Consider the following 20347-nt stretch of genomic DNA (forward strand, 5'->3'; position numbering starts at 1 on the left):
TCCTGAAGCTATATATTAGGAGTCTTATCTCACAGAGAGAGAGAGAGAGAGAGAGAGAGAGAGAGAGAGAGAGAGAGAATTTACAATTGCTTTAGTTTGGTATATTGTCTAATACCATGTTGGTTACTATATTCTGTCTGCTAACCTTGAAGCTCTGTATTGTCAGATAATTATAAAAAGCAATGGTATATTATGACACAGAATTGTTTCAGTGAACTTAAGAAATGAATTTGGAAGTCTGTTATATGGGATTTTAAAAATAAAAGACTATCAGTACTGATCTAGAATATGGTCATGATTCCTTTTCATACATAACAATTGCTACCCCTTGCTATATTCACATTCAAATGACTAGAAAATAGCAAGGCTGAAATTTAAAAACATTTTAACAACAAAATCCTTTTGTGTTCTTTGTACGGCACAACTTCCATTTAATTAAACAAGGGTAATTAAAAGACTGTTTTACAATCTTATAATGATTCTTTCTCATATTCCTTCTCTTAGTCTTAGCCAAATCTAACTGCTTGCAGATTTTTGTGTGTCCTCAGTTTTTACTCACAGCCTTTCATTCTTGGCTTAGTCAACAATAATTTTTTAAAATATTCTTTTTCTCCCAGACACTTGTTTAACCTTTGAAAACTCAAAAATGGTCCTTGGTCATGATGATATTAGAATCTGGTAGAAGAAGAAAAAACACACTAGCTGCCCTAACTGGTTTGGCTCAGTGGATAGAGAAAGAACACACTACCTGGTAAAGCTAAAATATGGGCTTTCTTCATTCTTTTTGAATGTGGGTGATTATTAAGAGCATCTACTTATGTTTTTATAAAACCATAAGACCATTGGAGTCTCTCAGAGTTTCGGAGTTCAGAGACCAGATAGAGAAATTCATCAGTACTGCTTGAATTTTTAGGATTTCATGACTTTCTTAATCCATAGAAAATGTGTGATAGAGAGAATATAAGTGGAGGGTAGGGTGTGAATTTCCACCATTGGGTGAAACTTTATGAGTTTTACTCCTAGCGCATAACTGAACATAAACACCTTTTCTACTTATAAAGGGAACTTTTCAGTGTAGTTTTCCATAGCTAAACAGAAAATTGTAGAGATATGTTTTGTGTCTAAATAAATCATGAGAGAGAAAAATAATAAACTTTTCAAAAGAATTAATGTTATTGCTGCAGGGTCAGTGACTAATAAATTTACAACTCAATGAAATACATACTGTCTTATTTTTATATGGATGTGTTGCATATGATTTTCTATCAAGGTTCTCAGGACATATTTTTCAGGACATATTCTCTGAGGTCTTTTTTGTTTTTTAGAAATTTTAAATTATGAAGATACTCTGGAAAACAATTAAGAAATTCCTCGAAGAGCTAAACAGAAAGTTACCATTTAACCCAGCAATTCCAGTCCTCAGTATATAAATCAAGAGAATTGAAAATATCTGCTTATTTTTAAAAAAAAAAAAAAACTTGTATAGGAATATCATAGCAGCATTATTCATAATAGCCAGAAAGTGCAAACAACTCAGATGTCCATCAGTTAATGAAATGATAAGTAAAACGTGTCAAATTAACACAATGAAAAATTATTCAGCCACAAAAAGGGATGAAATATCAACACATGCTACAACATGGATGACTTTGAAAACTTTATACTAAGTGGAGGAAGCCAGATATGAAAGGCCATACATTGTAAGATTTCATCTATATGAAATATACAATATACATAAATCCATGCATCCAGAGAGGAGGTTAGTGGTTGCCAGGGGCTGTGGGGTAGGGGAAAAGGGAGACAATGTCTGGTGGGCATGGGCTTTACCTTTGGGGTGATCAAAATATTCTAAAATAGGTAGTGCTGATAGTTGCACAACTCTGTGAATAAACACTTTAAAGGGATGTGTTTTATCTGTAAATTATCTATACATATAAAAGCCAAAATACCGGAACGACCGGAATGACCAGTCGCTATGACGTGCACTGTAGCTGGCCAACCTCCCGCAGTCCCTGCCCCACCCTACCCGCCCCCGGCCCTGATTAGCCCCAATCAGGGCAGGCCAGCTGGACCCCACCCAAGCTCAAATTCCTGCACTGAGCCTCAAGTATCTAAATAAAGTACCATAAAAGTGTCTTAATAAATAAATAAAATTCAGCTGGATTCCCCAAAAATAAATGCCCAAAGTCATCAGCTAAAAGGCAAAGAAGCTGGCAAAGAAATACACTTTTCTTATTCTAAGCCCAGTTTAATAACCATTTTACTATGGTGTGGCCATCTGTAAGTAGTAAGTTGGAAAGATCATCAATGAAATGTACTCAATCCCTAATATTTCTCAATTCAATGATTTAGTGCAGGAAAGCTGTATAGGTTTATACCTTATTAATACAGAAAAAAATGGATATGAGGAAAAACAGACTCCAGCGACTTTAATGTGAAGTCAGAATTAAGACCTAACTCTGAACTCACAGTGTGAGGATCATGATTCTAGAGCACTAGGCAAGAAGTTCTCAGCTTTTAAAAACATACATTTTCCCCCTCCAGTATGTTGAATTGTCCATTACTGACCCATTTCCTCTCGCTCTACCTTAACCACCAGTACTCTACTTCTCAACACTCTGCTTATCAGCCTTAGTGAACGAAGTCCCCCATCATCAAAGACAATTTGCCTCATAGAAGTACCTCTGTGATTCCAGAAGAATTGATTATGTTCAATAACAGGTCAATCAACAAGTCAATATAAACTGAATCGCCCAATCAGTGATTTTCAAATGTTAAAATGGAAAGGCATAGATTTCTAAAATCCAACAGAACAGAAAACAGAGATAAGAAAGATAGTGGTAAGTGGGGTGAAACACTCAAATATTCACACGTCTTTGTCAGATATTTATTACCAATTTATTATAGTCAGTATATGAAGGAAGCACAAATGTTTCAGTTCTTAGATAAAGCAAACCTAGAAACATCTGTTGAAGAGACCTTAGAATTCAAACCAACCTCTACTTTACAGGCTAGGATGCTACCCTGTTAAGAAAACCGATGTGATTCGCTCATAGTTAGCTGCAGATGTGGGACTTGAACGTGGGTTTCTTGGTTCATGGACCAGACATCCTTTGGCAAGTTTTAGTTCCACCTCTTCAGAGCAACTGTAAATTGTTTGGGAAAGTTGCCCCATCTTTTCTAATAACTAAAAGTGTGCAATAGCCCTAACCGGTTTGGCTCAGTGGATAGAGCGTCGGCCTGTGGACTGAAAGGTCCCAGGTTCGATTCCAGTCAAGGGCATGTACCTTGGTTGCGGGCACATCCCCGGTAGGGGGTTTGCAGGAGGCAGCTGATCGATGTTTCTCTCTCATTGATGTTTCTAACTCTCTATCCCTCTCCCTTCCTCTCTGTAAAAAATCAATAAAATATATATTTTTAAAAAAAAAGTGTGCAACCTATAGGAAAGTCTATATGAGGAAGTTTATTTTACTTATTGTTTCCTTTTTATTGAATTTATTGGGGTGACATTTGGTTAACAAAATTATACAGGTTTCAGGTGCACAATTCTACAACACATCATATGTGTTCATCACCCCAAGTCAAGTCTCCATCTATCACTATTTATCCCCCCAAATCCCTTCCCCACCAGCCCCCAGTAATCACACACTGCTGTTCATGTCCATGCGTTTTTTCTTTTTTGCTCAATCCACTGACCCCACTCAACCCCCTTCCAACATCTGTCAGCCTGCTCTCTATCTATGAGTCTGTCTCTATGTTGCTTGTTAGTTCATTTTGTTTATTAGATTCCACATATGAGTGAAAGCATATGGTACTTGTCTTTCTCTGACTGGCTGATTCACTTAGCATAATGCTCTCCAGATCCATCCATGCTGTCACAAAGGGTAAGATTTCCTTTTTTTTTTTAATTCTCACCCGAAGATTTGTTTATTGACTTCAGAGAGAGAGAAAAACATCCATGTGAGAGAGAAACATCGATCAGGTGCCTCTCATACCAGATGCCGTTCAAACCAGAAACTTAGATATGAGCCCTGATCTGGAATCAAACCTGCAACCTTTGGGTTCTAGGATGATGCTCCAACAAACTGAGCCACCAAGCAAGGGCAATTCCCTTCCATTTTTACAACCAAGTAGTGTTCTATTGTAAATGTACCACAGTTTTTTTTATCCACTCATCTACTGATGGACACTTGGGCTGCTTTCAAATTCTGGCTATTGTAAATAATGCTACAATGAACATAGAGAAATATATATATATCTCCTTTCAAATTCGTGTTTTGGGTTTCTTTGGATTTATATATATATCCTTTCAAATTCGTGTTTTGGGTTTCTTTGGATACATTCCCAGAAGTGGAATTGCTGGGTCAGAAGGCAGTTCCATTTTTTTTTTTTAGATAAATCATATGAGGAAGTTTAAATTACTTCTCTTGACCCCCTAAATTGCTGAGACAATCTTAGTACCATGAGATCTGTTTTCTGCCTAGTCTCAGATCATCCTCTTGATTTAATACTAAGAAAACTACGAAGCTAGGTTAACAGTCTCAAAGACATGACTCATTAGAAGACAGCAAGGGTCACTGGGTAATGTCCTTTATGAGAAACCAATAATTCAACCTTATGGATGACTCAAGAAAAGATAGTTTCTTCACCATTATTCCCTCCATTTCTCTTCTGTTTCTCTCTACTGCTTTTAAATGCCTTTCCATTCCCCCTTGCCTTATTTCCACCTCTGTGCTCAAAAAGTCCAAATATCTAGCAGAAAAGGTAAAACCAAGTCAGAGGGTGGAAGACAGAATGTTCTGCTCCCTTTGCTCACCACAAAGACTCCCACTATTCTCACCACTCATAACACGTGGACAAGACTCACTCACTGCCAGCTTTCCATTGGTCCCACCCCCGTTTATCTTGGGCTCTCGGCACATTGTGTATAGATCCAGTCCCCGCATAATCCTTCATGAAATGAAAATCCAGCAATGGAGGGAGGGCAGGATTGACACTCTGATCATCTATTATAAAAGCAGTATTTTGTCCCTTTATTTTAAACCCAGTGCATTCGGGAAAGCAATGTACTTTGTTTATCATGTCAAGTTCTGATGAAAGGATTTGAATTGGATTTCATCCCAAACCTATAACTCACCATGTAATGCATAATTTTGCTGTCATAAAGCTGCAAATTTCAACACTTATTTGCCAGAAAACACAGGTCTGAATATGAAAGAGGCCCCTCTGAAAGTTATTGCTTAGTGGCCTACTAGTCTCCCAGTCTTTCATTGTCAAAGCTCTCAGCGTCTGTTATTTACCAAGCAGATTTTGTTTTCCTTTGTTTCTGCTCAGACTTACTTAAAAATCTGCCTTTGAAAGGCCCATAGGCTAATATATTCATTTTAACTGATGTCCATTGTTTCAAATCCTTTGATATGAAATGCCATAAACTGTCCTGGACAAAAGACTTTCATAGCAAAAAAAAAAAGTGTATATAGATTAACAATTCCCTTAAAATAGTCATAGTTGTAGACATTAACAGTGATATTTTTATTATTTTTATTTCTATTTTACATATTCTCACTCCTTCCCTTCATGTTTAATGGCCTCCGAAGTCTTTGTATCAGGTACATGAGGCATTATTGAAAGAAAAAAAGATACTTTTTCAATCAAAGAACTACTGAAATTTAGATAACTCCAAAATTCAGCATTTTCTGGGTTAAAGTAGTGCACTGCTTCAGTATCTGCAATTTAAATAAGTCCTCTGAGAAGTTGGCCTCCATAACCGGTGACGTGCCGCTGAACTGAACAGATCTCCAAAATAACCTAACAGATTTCTTTCATTGTAGAATTGTTTCCATCTGGTGCAGAGCTATTAAACCTGGAATATGTAGAGGCTCTCCCCTCTCACCCTGTTTGACTTCCAAATGCTGGCAAATAATTTGCATTGTCAATGAATTGAGCATTAAAATTTTGAATTCATCTGTGTAGTTGTAAGATGCACAATTTAAAGTGATAGATTCTGAGAGCAGATTTTTCTTTCTTTTAATTTTTGGAAATGAAGACTTGAAATGTTTGTTTGTAGACTATTCTAATACAAGCCTGTTTGCCTGAAAAGAATAAAACTTTTCTTGATTTTTTTCCCAAGCTCAGGATGATGAAAGATGAATTTATGAAGAGTATTATAGGCCAGTTTTGTGAGTATATATATATATAGACTGACAGAGATTTCTTCATGAGAATTTTAAGGATCCTTCACAATAACAGAAAATGTCTGACTTTTTAAGACTGGCAACATTTTTCATAGCATGTTAATTGGAAAGCTCAGAGTTACTTCTAAGAAACATAATTGCTTCCAGAAATGTTTAAACCACCAGGGAAATGTTTATATGAAGTGAGCAAGAGTCACAGAAGTGAATAAACCGAGTCTACACACGTTGCAGTGTAAAATCCTGGGAGTACACACATGGAGACATATACGAGAACCATGTGTGGGACACAATCGTTATGTTCCATCTCCTTCTTCTTGTCTTAATCTTGCAACTCCCACCCACCCCTCCTTTGCCTATCAGTGGGCTTCAAGAGCAAAGAGGCATCAGTTCTCTTCAAATCTTCACATTTTGTGCCTATCCTCCCTTCACCATTCTTTTTTTTTTTGATGTCCCATCTTACTTTTCTTACTTTTATCACATTGTCACTTATTTCATTGCTTCCTTTGATCTTTCTCTTAAATTTAATCTGTCTTGATATTCTGAGATATTTTCTAATGCTCTGAAGTACAATTATGCATTTCTGCATTTCATATCCACTTCATAGCTAGTTAAAAAAAAATGTGCATTCCTACGAAGCACATGAAACTGCTTACCATCTCTGTTCATTGTGCTCACATTTAACTTGTTTAAAAAGTTTTAAGAGACACACAGGAACTTACACAACTTTGGGAAGAATGTTTTGCTGATAAGCATATAATCACTTGATTGATTCTAATAAATATTTGAAATCATCTTTTAAAGGATCTTAATTCAGCTACATCTCAGCAGGACCCAGCCTCCTGACCCCAAAATCTCCAAACGAAAAGATTCATTAAAATGAGTGAATTTTCCAAGATGCTTTCAAGATGTCATGGAATGAGTTTCTATCGTTCCCAGCCATGCAAAATATTACGGTACAAATTTAGAGCTAATACTGGCACTAAACTAATCTTCTAGGACAGATGTTCTCAAAATATTGTGTTTGCTTTAAACTAAAATCTGAGAAACACCCATTACAGTTGGCAACATATAAGTATTACAGAAAAATCACAATATGTATTTCTGGCCGAAAGTAGCAAACACAAAAAAATTCCATGCTAAGAAGCAAGCATTGTCCTTATTTTGCATCTCTCCATCTATCCAGGAGGCAAAATGCAAGGAGAATTCAATTTTATTTGATGAAAAGTTGCACTTTCTTTGTTTCCTTTTTCCATCCCCTCCCCATCTGTCCTCCACTCCACCGTCTTCCCCTTTAAGTTTTCTCCATTTGTGTTACAGTGGCATAGATTCAGAGAAGGGATGGAGTCTGATCTTTTGGGTGGTCTTAGTAAAGCTTTAGTCTCTGGCTAACCTCTCCTGAGACTGGAAAGTAGCCAAGACTTTCCAATCTTAGGGAGAGTCCCTCTGAAAAAGCTATAGACGCACGTCGGGGTGCATGTGCTCTGATTTAACAAGCAAAACTGAACAACAACAGGGCCTTGTCGGCCAAACCAGAAACTGCTTCTCCCGAACTTAAAACATATCCTGTGCGAGTAGGTTATGGTTCTTGTTTGGTTTCGGTGTTCATTTATTTCAGTGTATTGTTTGACATCTCCCACCAGCTGCGCCAGGAAACCCTTGGCTGTGCTTCAACAAATAGCGCCACCCCCACGTTTATTTTTTAATTTGTTCTGATTCCTGACTCTTTCTTACACTCCAGTTTCAGAAATCAGTGCGCAAAGGGGCTTGTATTTGCTTTTTGGTAACTAAGTGCAGTTTCAGAAACCATACATAAAGTTTGCCTCCCCGCGTCTCCTCTTTAATATGAAATTATATGAGACTTGGATTTGTTTTTGAAAAGCCAGTTGTATTGTTTTAATTAAGGGAAATAAAATATCTTTTTTATTAAAGCAGACTCACAAGGAATGTAGAAGTCATTTCTCCCAATAATGAATTCACCAAAGAGATTTAAGTTTCCTGAATTAGGGGTAGAGATCGGGGGGAAATTATCTGTATAGTGAGCATACATTATCATGAAATTTAAAAGGACCTATCTTGTTGGTACCTGGAAACACATAGTAAAAATATCCACAAAGCTTAAAAAAAAAAAAAGCCATCATTTCAATGAAAATAGCCAAACTGATGCCAGGTGGCAAACTAGCAAATTTGCCTAGCTGCATTGGTGCCTCTCTGCACTTTCCAAATGAAAACCTTGCATCAAAGGATGGTTTGAGCACTTCCCTACAAAATCAATCAAAACTAAACTACAATTGATACAACTTTTTAAGAATGACAAATTTCCATTAGTCTAATCTCCAGCTCTTAAAAGCAATTTTATTTCATTTGAAGTTGAGTCAGAAGGGGGGGTGGGGGGAGGAATATTTAAAGTGGAGAATTTGTTATACATCACTCATTTCCTTTCTTAAGTTGCTTCCCCCGGAAGAATGCCAAAACCTTCTGAACTTGATCAGACTGGTCCTGGAAAATGTAAACAACACTACAGAATAGTGATGAGAACATTTTATCCAGGTTAGTTCAAATGGAAACATTCCACAGAAACAGATGCACAAAGAAAGGGAGCATTTCAAACTCACTCTACAAAGGTCACTGGCAGGACCAACAACGTAGTACTTCGTGTATCTGTCCTGGAACAAAATAGGGATTGGTTGAGCAGGGACTTGAGCCTTCAAAGAAATAAGTCCAGGTACCACAGATTCATGTTTTGAAGAACTGCGGGTATTTATTTTCAGCATTCCCCTTATGTTTTTTTGAGTTCTTTAGTAAGTTAAATAAGTCCATAAGCCAAGCCATATTCAAAATGATAATGTACAGGGGAAACCCCCAAGTAATCACTCTTCTTTTAATGCACTTCTCTTCCAGAAGAATGTGAGAATGAGGTTTCTCCCTGAAAGTGAGAAACTTAATTTCAATGATAATGACTTTTCTGTATTTTCCATTGAGAAAGGGGCAAAAATGTAACCTTCTGTCTGAGGTTTTATACGTCTACATTTTAAGGATATTTCTTTATCCTGAGAAGATTTGGAATAATGCTAACAGTGAATAGTTATTAACGTTGACTCTGTTTCAATATGGTAGATTGACCACATGCGTCTAATGACAATATTTTCTGAAACCCTACAACTATAAAGTAATTTTAAAAAACAAACAATGTATTGAGGTGTAACTGACATGCAAAAAGCTACATATATTTAATGTATACAATTGTGTGAGTTTGAAGATAAGGATACACCCATGAAATCATCATCAGTCTCATAAATATATCCGTCACTTCCAAAAGCTCCCTCCCATCCCATTTGTGTGTGTGTGTGTGATAAGAAGACAACATCAGAAAAATGCAAATAGAAACCACTACAAGGTATAACCTCATATCCATTTGAATGGCTATTGTCAAAATAACAAAAGTTAACAAATACTGAAGAAAATGTGGAAAAGGGGGATTCCTGTACACTGTTGATGTAACTTGGAATGTAAATTAGTACATCCTTCCTGGAAAACAATATGGAGTTTCCTCAGAAAATTTAAAAATAAAGCTACCATATGACCCATTATCTCACTTCTGTATATATGTCCAAAGGAAATAAAATCACTATCTCAAAAAAATACCTGCACTTCCATGTTCACTGCTGCATTATTCATAGTAGCCAAAGTATGGAAGCAACCTAAGTATCTACCAATGGTTAAATAGATTTTTTTTAATCCTATATAATAAAAGCCTAATGTGCAAATTGTCCCCTGGACTGGAAGTTTCACTGGGAGTTTGACCACTTGCTATGATGTGCACTGACTACCAGGGGGCGGCACGGGACATGGTGGGGGTTGGTGATGCGGTGCTGGCAGCAGGTGGCAGTGAAGGTGCTGCTGGCCCCAATGGGACCTGATGAGAGCGGGACTACAGCAGGAGTGTGAAGCAGGTGAGTGGGCAGTGCCGGGCCAAGATGGGTGCAAGCAAGGCCTGATCACCCCGCCAATCACCCCACAGACAGTGACCAGGCACTGAGGGAGCTGGGTGGGGCCCAATGACTCAGGAAGATGGGGATGCACCAGATCCAGGGGCCCAGACACTGCCCAGGGCCCAGAGGTCATCTGGGACCTGCCTTCTTCACCAGACACTCGTGCTCTGATTGCCGGCCAAACCTAGGGACCACACCCATGCACAAATTTCATGCACTGAGCCCCTAGTCTGATATATTTATACAATGGAATATTATTCTACCTTAGAACAGAACATATTCCTGCCACCTGTGACAATATGGACAAACTTGAGGACATTCTGCTAAGTAAAATAAGCCAGACTCATGAACTCTCTTATATGTGAAATCTAAAATAGTCAAATTCATAGAAGCAGAGAGTAGAATGGTGGTTATGAGGGACTGGGGATGTGAAGGAAAGGGGGATATGTTGGACAAAGTGTACAAACATTCAGTTATAAAATGAATAAGTTCTGGAGAACCCAATGTACATCATGGAGACTATAGTTAATAATAATATATTATATATTTGAAATTTGCTGTAAGTTCTCACACTTGGAAAAGAAAGGTAACTATATGAGATGATGGCTATGTTAAATAGATTAATTATGGTAATCATTTCACAGTGTATACATATATAAAAACATCATATTATATACCCTAAATATATAAAAATGTTACAGGTCAGTAATACCTCAATAAAGCTGAAAAAAAAACTACCAGGCAAGCAAAATGCAGAAAAATATGACTCATAATGAGACAAGCAATATAGATCAATCAATATAAACTGACCCAGAACTGACACAGATGTTAGAAGTAAGCAGAAAAATACATTAAGACATTATCATAACTATATTCCATATGCCCAAAAAGTTAAATAAAGACATAAAAGAATTTTTAAATCAAATTATTAGAAATAAAAACAACATGGACTGTCCAAGGTGAAAATTCTCTGGGTAAGATTGATGGTGATTAGACTTTGCAAAAGAAAAGAATGGTGAACTTAAAGATATATAAATAGAAACCATCCAAAATAAAACATGGAGAGAAAAGTGAAATTAACTCACCCCCCAAAATGCATGTAGCATCAGTGAGCTGAGACAACTTCAAGCAACCCAATATATGTATACTTAGAATCTTTCATGGAGAGGAGAAAGAGAAGGGGCAGCATAATACAGGAAGAAATAACTTCCAAACCTTTCCAAATTTGACTGTTTATCACCCAAAAAGTTCAATGAATCCTAAGCACAAGAAACATAAAGAAAACTAAACCAGCATACATCATAATAAAATTGTTCAAGCCAAGTGGTAAAGAGAAAGTTTTAAAAGATGCCAAAGGAAAAGAGAGAGAGAGAGAGAGAGAGAGAGAGAGAGAGAGAGAGAGAGAACGTAAGATAAAAAGACATGAAAATGACAGCCGATTTCCTATTGAAAGCAATGCAAGAGGGAAGACAGTGGAGCAATATGTCTAAATTACAGAGGGGAAAATAACTGTCAACCTAGAGTCCTATCACTAAAGAAACATTTTTGAGTATTTTGGGTTGCTTTTATTGTAGGTTATTTCTAATATTATGCCATCGTGGTCTGAGAAGATGCTTGGTATGATTTCAATCTTCTAAAGAAAAATTTTGAAAAAAAATGAAGTAAAAGTGAAGATTTTTTCAGATATTCCAAAGCTACATGAATTTATCATAAACATGCTAATAAAAACATTAAAAGTCCCTAGTATTTGAAAACTAAAAATAAATAAATAAATACAAACATTTTTAAAAAAAATTTTGTTAATCCTCACCTGAGGAAATTTTTCTATTGATTTTTAGAAAGAGTAGAAGGGAGAGGGAGAGGCAGAGAGAGAAACATTGATGTGAGAAAGATACATTAATTGATTGTCTCCTGCACATGCCCCAACCAGGGTGAGGATCAAGCCTACAGTTGAGGTATGTGCCCTTGACTGGAATCAAATCCAGGACGGGACCCTCAGTCCGTGGGCTGATTCTATCCACTGACACAAACTGGCTAGGGCTAAAAAAATAAATTAATTAAATCAATGAAACCAAAATCTGGTTCTTTGAGAATATTAATAAAATTGACATTCTTCTTGCCAGACTGACCAAAAAAGGGAATTAAAAGGGGAGAAGACACCAGTTACCCATATCAGAAATGAGAGAGGTAACATCATGATAGATTACATGAATATTTCAAAGATAGTAAGGGAACACTGTGAACATATTTATGGGAATAAATCCACAGCTTAGATGAAATGAACAAATTCAATCAGAGTTATAATCACTAACACCCTGCTCAAGAAGAAATAGAAATTTTATCTATTAAGACATGGTTTGCACTTTTCTGTACATTTTATACATTTCAGCTTTTATTAAAGCTACTAGCCTTCTTAGTCTAGTAATCATGTTTGCTGATATTTCTCACCCATTTCCTTTGTGTAAACTCAACCTGGTGAGCTTCTCCTGTAATGGGCAGCATTCGTGACAAAGATATGGTGAACTATAAAGTCATAGCGGCATTCTCCAAGGAAGTCTTTTTTAAATACAAATGGGCTTTTTGTGATATTGGCAAAAATAATTATAAAATGTTCTTCAAAATCTATACATTTTGCCGAAACCGGTTTGGCTCAGTGGATAGAGCGTCGGCCTGCAGACTGAAAGGTCCCGGGTTCGATTCCGGTCAAGGGCATGTACCTGGGTTGCGGGCACATCTCCAGTGGGAGATGTGCAGGAGGCAGCTGATCGATGTTTCTCTCTCATCGACGTTTCTAACTATCTCTCTCCCTTCCTCTCTGTAAAAAAATCAATAAAATATATTTTAAAAAATCTATACATTTTATGAGAAGAGATTCAAGCAAAGAGACTTGGTTATATTTATCTTCCATTCTTGCTATCTGTGTAGGTGGTATTTTTTTTATAGAAACAAAAATAAAATAGAAAAAATCTCATATGTTACTGATATGCTTTCAGCAGCAAAGTATGCAATTTGAACATTTCACCTCTAGCAATTTCAGTGTTATTTTATTTAAATTAACTAGGTCACTACTGTTTTTTTATAGCTGCAGGTATAAAATAGAGTGAAATTTCTACAGTGATTAAAGTTGTTGCCAGTATTTTGGTAGGAATTTTGAATATACATCTTTTGACCCCTTCCCACACACACACACACACACACACACACACACACACACACCCCTCTTCCTTTTTAAGCATCAAAATACCTGGGGAAATTAAATCAATTATGAAGTGTTCTCTTATATCCTTAGTTTAATTTTTTCAAGCTTTGCACTATTAGAAAGTTGTGTTAGCCATTATTGAAAGGCTAACAATTAGAGAAACAAACCCCCCCCAAAAAAGGGATCATATTATATATTTCTGAATTTGAAAGTAGTGTGATAACTCCTAAGGAAATAAGATAGACTTTAATGATTTTTTAAAGGAAACTATTAAAAAATATTTCTCTTTTCTTTATTTTTTTTATTTTTAATAGGAATGCATTTCTCAGTTTCTGCTTCCCATGTCTACACAAGGCAGCTGAAAATTTCCTCTCACTTTAATCTATGGAAATGATTTCTTTATTCAGTGGTATACTGTTCTGTTTACACCTCACATGGTCTAACATTAATTGGATGTACTGCAATTCAATTATAAAGCTTAAGTTAGTGTCAAACCCCACAGTTTAAGGGCTCAGTCTTCAACAAGACTGCTCTCACTGTAGAGGCCACTGCAAGTCTCAGAGCGTCCCCCAGGCCACCTGCACTTCGGACCAACTGGCTACCAATCCAAAAGTTCCCTGTGACCCCTTTTAGGTTCAATAATTCACTAGAACCACTCATGAAACTCAGGAAAGTGCTATACCTAGGAGTACAGTTTTGTTAGTATATAGGATACACATATGAGGACCAGACAAATGAAAAGATTCCTGGAGCAAGGTCTAGAAGGAAATGCAGAGCCTCCATGCCATCTCCCATGGAATCAGGGCATGGCACCCTCCTGGCATAGGTATGTGTTCACCAACCAGGAAACTCTACTGGGCTTCAGTGTTCAGAGTTTTCTCTACATGGGCATGATTGATTAAATATTCATCACATGATTGAAACCAACCTCCAGCCCTCCTCTCTTCCTCTGAAGTCAAGCTGGCTCAAAGTTACAACCTTCTAATCACGTGTTTGGTCTTTAGTGACCAGCTCCAATCATGAAGCTATTTAGGAACCTACTATAAGTCACCTCATTAGCATAGAAAGATACTCCCATGACTCAGGAGTTCCAAGGGGTTTTAGGAGTTCCATGCCAAGAACATAGGACAAAGCCAGAAAAACTCTTTATTATGATACATATGCCTAGCTGATTCTAGTGTCTTTGAGAAGCCATACAAGCTACCTCCATATTGCCTGTTGTCCAGGGTTCTTTGCCTCGAATTATTCTATTCACTTGTTCTGGATTTGATGCTCACTTCATTTTTTCAACTACTACTTGTGACTCACCAAATAGGTTGGTCATTTCATCATCACATTCTTGCCTCCATCTTTCAGCCAACCCATATCTCCATTTCTTCCAGATTATATTTCTAATTTCTCCTGCCCACAAATTTTCTTCCACTTAATTAATTAAGTAATGTCCTCGGATTGACAAATTAATGCTTTGAGAGAACAAGCTGCCTACAACTAAAATAAGATAAGAAGTACGTATATAACATGACTTTACTATTGCAGGAAATGCTTCCCCAGTAAGATAAAGCTGCCGAAATACTGCAAAATCCATTTACCCAAATAATCAATTATTCAACTAGCCTTCTTTCAAAACAATAGATTGCTCATCAGAGTATATAGCTCCTCCTGTGTACAATACATACTCATAAGGGCAAATTAGTTGCTTATTAAATGACTGTTTAATTATCAAAACTTAATTCAAATTAGTGCTATGTTCACTAATCCTAAACTACGATATCATGAGGATCGTTCAATCCCAATGAGCCCCCTAAAACCAGACCCCAAATTCTTATAAATATCTGTCCTTGATCTCTCCTTTCCCAAGATACTACTAAGATTCTGACAAGAAAGTTTTCTCTCTTACTAGAGAATAATAAACTTTGCTTTTCTTAATCAACATATTATTCCAGTGGTCTTTCCAGTGGCCGGCTGTCAATAATAGCCATTAAATTCTTCTCCCTGTAAGATTCAGATAAGAATCACCCTTTCCCATTTAACCAGTTTGACCTAGTCTCACAGAAATGATTCTGATATGGGAAGTTGATGATACTCTGGCTACTGCTATTTCTGTGAGTAATAAACTTTGACTCTGACCCAAGAGTCCTGTATCTTCTTACAAAACCCACAAAATTGTGGCCAGCTAACTTCTTACATCACAAGCAGGGTAAAATCTTAGGATATTCACAGTTCTTGACAACCTATTAAATTAGAAAACAGAAATAAAGGGCTTCCAGATAACAACATGAGAATGATGATACTCTTAAGTGGCTCTCTTATATGAAAGAACAAAATAGAAAATTGAATTGATAGAAATCCATTATGCTTAACTTCTAGTGGATTTAGGTATTTGATTTTGAGTAGTCCACAGAACGTCAAAGAAAGAGTTGGTGACATAATTCAGATTTTTTTAAATAAAAGAGATATAAACAACCCATCTGGGAATAAAATAGAGAAGAGAATCAACAACCACATCTCCTCCCTCTTTGCCTGTGAATGATATAGCTGAGCCGAAATCAAGATAGTAACAAGCAGAGTGATTTAATGAACTAAAATAGTTCTCTGGTTTTGGCTCAAAATCATAGTATGTTAAATCCAACAAAATATTCATTTTCAATACAGCTGTAAACTCTCAATGTATGCAAAATTAATGTACATTATGGATTCAGAAATAAAGTTCTCAATCTCTACTAAGTTCAGTTCAGCTAAAGCTACACTAGAGTTTAACTGTAAAAAAAAAAAAAAAAACTCACAAGATTTCATCCAGTTTTATATGACACAAATTTTCCACTGCTCAAATCTGCCTTGCAAAACCCTTGCAACTTGAAACTCCAGATGGGTAGCATGATCACTGCACAGAATATTCCCATTATTTTAATACTGTGGAGTAAATCTAGGGCTAAGTCAGAGTGAGTCTAAATGCTGCTTCAGTCTGGGGGAGTAGCTCAGGATAGCAGGACGATGGCTGGTGGAGGACCAGCTGACCGTGAGTGAAGCAGGCATTCAGAGGCCGAGCAGGGTATTGAAAACCTGGGAGTATCATACCCTTTTCATACCCCACTGAAGTATCCATTCACTGTGTGAGACCCAGTAGCAGGGAATGCAGGAGTACAGAGACAGACACTGACAATAACTGGAAGTCAGGTAGGCTTCAGTCATTGCTAGATATTGTTCCATGTTAAGCAGCCAGCATCCTATGAGGGTAGGTAGGAAGGACTGGCTTGGGGCAGAGACCCAAAATATATAAGCAGGTGCCCAGCCACTAGATCCAACAGCAATGTAGGTAAGGCCTTCACTGTAGAGGCAGCTAAGGGAATAAATAACTGAATTATCTCCAACAGGATACTTATATTAAAGATTCTTTTAAAAGGCCAAGGCTCACTTACGGCAGGAGTGTTCTATTCTAACAGACAGTGTTGGGTGCCTCCCAGATCTGACTCTCACCGCCTCCTTATTCCCGAGGCTCCTGGGAGTGCTGACTGCTGACAGCTTACAGGAACTGCCTTGGCCAAAGGAAGCCACTTAGCCCTGCATCATGCCCCTTCCCGAGGGGCAGCATGCAGCCAATGAATGTTGCAATGGTATAAAGACCCAGCCCTTTAACTCAATTAGAAATTCTCTGAAGGATCACCATTCCAGATCTCCCCACAGGAGAACTGAGACTTCTGTTGCAACTGCATCCCAACACAACTTCTTCTTCTCCTAATCCTGTTTCCTTCACACCTCTGTCATGCTTTGAAAGCACTCCAGTGGTTTTTATCAAGTCACCCAGTGAAGAATTTTACTACAGCATATTCATACATTTTTCCCTTCCTTTTATCCTTCCCACCTTCCTTCCTTCCAATTGGACAAATTCACAACAGATTTGTGGCAGCTGCAGTAAGGCATACAGGAAAATATCAGTAGTTAGATAGATCCTTCTTCCTTCTTACAACAATGTGCACTTTAATGCCTTATAGTTTTATTCTGAAGAAAAAATAATATACGTTCTATTTAGTTTTGATCATTGATAATATTTTTATGTATAATTGACATGGACTATGGCAGCTGGACTCAGAATTTTAGTTTAAAAAGTTAAGGTTAACCTAACAGTATCAACCTAATTCCTAAGGAAAATTTGAATTTTCTATTAAAATGTAACTTCTTCATGTTATATTGAGGTATACTGAAGTCTTGTAAGATTTCAAATTCACTAAACTTTTGGAAGTGATTTTTAAAGAGTAAAAACTAGATTATTACAACAAATCAACTATTATTTTTAGATATATTTATAGAAGAGATAGATGGGTAGATAAATACAAAGATAATAGATATAACACATTAATGAGGGGAACAATTGGTGGATTCAGATGGTAAAAGCAACTATGCAAATTCAGACTCCCAGATAAAAGATGAATCCTTTATAAAATATGATAAAGCCATTTTTGTTTTTTAAAAATGGGTGCTAATAGCTCAAAAGAAGATTTATAAATGAAATAAGCACAGTTAAAATTATTCTGACACCTCTGACCATAACTCTTGTTATTGTAAAAGCAATGTAATTGAACATAACTTTGATACAAATTCATAGCTTGCCATTCATCTTCCAAAATAAATTAGTTAATGACTGTTTACAGGGGAATATGATAAAAGAAAGCAATCTTTTATCACTGAGTTATAATTCATGTTTATTATACACTGTCTATATACACAAAACAATGTGTGTGGTAAAGTAATTACCTGATGGACTATATCAATGTAGGTAGTATTAGGTTTTTTAAAATGTCACTTAAACCTCATGCCATTCACTAAAGGCAGTTTTACCTAAATTATCTCAATAATCAGTTTTTCAATGATTAAATCAATATCAATACAGCATATTGCCAAATTTAACAATTTAGTTCAACTAATATTTTTAAAAAAGCAATTGTCAACTAGGTGTGTTTGGAAATGTGATCAATCCTTTTCAGTGATTTTGCTGACATTTCTTTTTTTACATTTTTTATTGATTAAGCTATTATATATGTGTTCTTATCCCCACATTACCCTCCATCCCTCCCATCCCCCCCATTATTGGTCAGTCCAAGTATCTGTTATCAAATGTGCATGGAAAGTGCTATTTGCTCTAAAGATAATTAGCAAAATATGTAACCAATTATGGAGACAAATATAAATCTGTATGTGTATGAATACATCCTGAATATACCAAAATAGTACATACATTTGCCTTTTAATCGCTTTTCATTGGAGAGAAAATTTAATGTGGTTTATAGCACACAACTGGAGTTAAGAGGAATTTTTTGGTTGTGGTTGCTGCTGTTGTTGTTAAATGTGTTTTAATCCATTCCTGTCATAATTCATTTTAACACTCAGAATGAAAGCTCATTCAAGCTGGCCCCTGTATCCTTGTGACAAATCCACATTAGCATTTAACACTGTTTGCTGTGTTTCTTTTTGGAAAATAAATATCCCCTTTTCTCTTATGCAAAGGGTAGCATACTTTAAAAAAAAAAAGACATGTTTTAAGCACAGCAGAATAATAAGAGAAGTAAACCTGTGTTAAAACCCTGCTGGGTGACTTATTTGCTGTATGTTATTAAGCAAGTTGTTCAACTGACTGAACATCTATCGTCACCTCTGTGCAATGGAAAAATTAATATCTACCTTGAAGAGTTGCGAAAACTTGGGAGATTGTGTAGAAAATGTCTGGGACAATACCAGGTGTATAGTAGGCACTCTCTATATATTGATTGCCTTCCCGCCCAGCCCCAGTCCTGTTATCAGTGCACTACAACCCCAATGTCATGCACACTGTTATGTCAGGAACAACTGGGCAATGTGTCCCAAGTAGTTCAACCTGATAATCGTTAAAATACCAAGATTTAGACATAGTTTTCTTTTAATGTACAGGTGTTCCAAGGTTATCCCCACTCATGCCTGGTATTTTCTCAGTAAGCATCTTTGCAGTAAGTATATTTGCTGTAAACATCTCCATAAGGCAATTTTGCCATGAAAGATAAAATAACTGGTTGACATTTGGTTTACATTTGGCAGACAAAGTATTTAAGCTAGTTGTCAGTTTGGTTTCATATTTCCATTGATGAAATTCTCACAATACTCCCATTCTTATATTATATAAATCTTATCCCCCAAAATGGTCTATACAGTGCTGAGTAGACATGGTGGTCTTAAAATAGTGGATGATAACAACTATGCATAAAGCCAGATTTCAAAGCTATATGGAAAGCCAGATTGTGTACTGTACTAGAAAATCACAACATACCAGTTTGCAAATCCTTTGGTGAGCACAGTCATCCCTCCCACCACTCAGAACCAAAAATCTGCCAAGCTATGGCAAATATAAAAGAGGTGACTGCTAATTCGTAGTCTTTAAGAGCATTCGTTATAAATTCTTTAGTTGGAATCTGATACTTCTCTTAATGAAGAAAGAAACTGGAGGAAAAAATAAAAAGTGTGATGCCAAGGAGACAAATTAACAAACAAAAAATTGATAATGCTATAAACAAAAGACAATGTATTTTAATTTTTCACAACAAAGTTTTTTCAGTTTTGCTCATTTTTTATGTTTTATTATGTCCTTTATAATGTCCTTCTTTTGTTTTTCATTATTTTATCTTTAACAGCAAAACTGCTTGATGGCCAATTAGTTATATGGCGGAAATATTTGCAGCAAGGTGTTTATGGGGAAAAAATTACAAGAAGTACATACTTATCAATAGTTACTTTAAATGTAAATGGACTAAATGCTTCAATCAAAAGACATGAAGTGGAGGAGAAACTAAGATGGCGGCATAGATAAACACCGGGACATTGATGCCGCTCACAACAATTGAATAGTACCTCAGAAACACAATACGGACAGCATCCAGAACCACAGGAAGCCTGGCTGACTGTAAATTCTACAACTAGAAGGAAAGAAAAGACCACTGAGAGCC

This window comes from Myotis davidii, unplaced genomic scaffold, assembly GCF_000327345.1.
Source record: "Myotis davidii unplaced genomic scaffold, ASM32734v1 scaffold245, whole genome shotgun sequence".
NCBI lineage: Eukaryota > Metazoa > Chordata > Mammalia > Chiroptera > Vespertilionidae > Myotis > Myotis davidii.